The sequence below is a fragment of the Scyliorhinus torazame genome, chromosome 5 (genome assembly GCF_047496885.1).
Source record: "Scyliorhinus torazame isolate Kashiwa2021f chromosome 5, sScyTor2.1, whole genome shotgun sequence".
Taxonomy (NCBI): Eukaryota; Metazoa; Chordata; class Chondrichthyes; order Carcharhiniformes; family Scyliorhinidae; genus Scyliorhinus; species Scyliorhinus torazame.
The window spans coordinates 6,782,472-6,784,046 of NC_092711.1; positions in this window are offsets into that span (position 1 = coordinate 6,782,472).

Below are 1,575 nucleotides of genomic sequence, written 5' to 3' on the forward strand. Positions count from 1 at the left end.
CTTTTTAAAACATTACAGGTGAACATCTTAAGCAACCATCAACTCAAATACAGACCCCAAAGAATCCAACACTAAGTAATCCTTAATAACTTCCCAAACAACATCCAGAAGACAAAATAAACCCCTTTTAACAGAAGCACATCAGGTTAAAGTCACAACTGAGAACATTTATAATTCTGAATTCACCAAATGATCAAGAGATAGCCTTTTCATGACAGAGAGATCAGCAGTACACCTGCTCTGTCTGGCTTCAGCTCCAACACTGAAAACATAAACTAAGACACACCCTGCAGCAAACAGCCTAAAACGAAAGTAAAAAGCTGACTGACAGCCCAGCTCCACCCACTCTCTGACATCACTGCATTAGTAAACAACAATTTCTTAAAGGTACTCTCACTACAGATATTTTATACACACCCATTTATAAACACCCATTTCTTAAAGGTACACTCACAAGACACAAGGCTGAATGACTCAACTTGTTGTGTAACAGGGAGAGAGATGTGGAGAGAATGATGAGGCGTATTCTGTGGGATCGGGAGGTCCAGATTACTTGAAAACATTAGTCAGGAACTTAGCCATCAGTCATCTCACAAGATCACACAAACATTAACAGGTCATAGATCAGCCAATCGGGCAGGTTGCTCAGGGCTCAGTATTCAATTGACCCTTAGTACTGACCCCGGGAACAGTGCGGCACTCCCTCAGTACTGACCCTCTGACAGTGCGGCACTACCTCAGTACTGACCCTCTGACAGTGCGGCGCTCCCTCAGTACTGACCCTCTGACAGTGCGGCACTCCCTCAGTACAGACCCTCTGACAGTGCGGCACTCCCTCAGTACTGACCCTCTGACAGTGCGGCGCTCCCTCAGTACTGACCCTCTGACAATGCGGCGCTCCCTCAGTACTGACCCTCTGACAATGCGGCACTCCCTCAGTACTGACCCTCTGATAGTGCAGCGCTCCCTCAGTACTGACCCTCTGACAGTGCGGCACTCCCTCAGTACTGACCCTCTGACAGTGCGGCCCTCCTCAGTACTGACCCTCTGACAGTGCGGCACTACGTCAGTACTGACCCTCTGACAGTGCAGCACTCCCTCATTACTGACCCTCTGAAAGTGTGGCACTCCCTCAGTACTGACCCTCTGACAGTGCGGCACTCCCTCAGTACTGACCCTCTGACAGTGCGGCGCTCTCTCAGTACCGACCCTCTGACAGTGCGGCACTCACTCAGTACTGACCCTCGCACAGTGCGGCATTCACTCAGTACTGACCCTCTGACAGTGTGGCACTCCCTCAGTACAGACCCTCTGACAGTGCGGCACTCCCTCAGTACTGACCCTCTGACAGTGCAGCACTCCCTCAGTACTGACCCTCTGGACAGTGCAGCGCTCCCTCAGTACTGAGCCTCTGACAGTGCGGCGCTCCCTCAGTACTGACCCTCTGACAGTGCAGCACTCTCTCAGTACTGACCCTCTGACAGTGCAGCATTCCCTCAGTACTGACCCTCTGACAGTGCGGCACTCCCTCAGTTACTGACCCTCTGACAGTGCAGCGCTCCCTCAGTACTGACC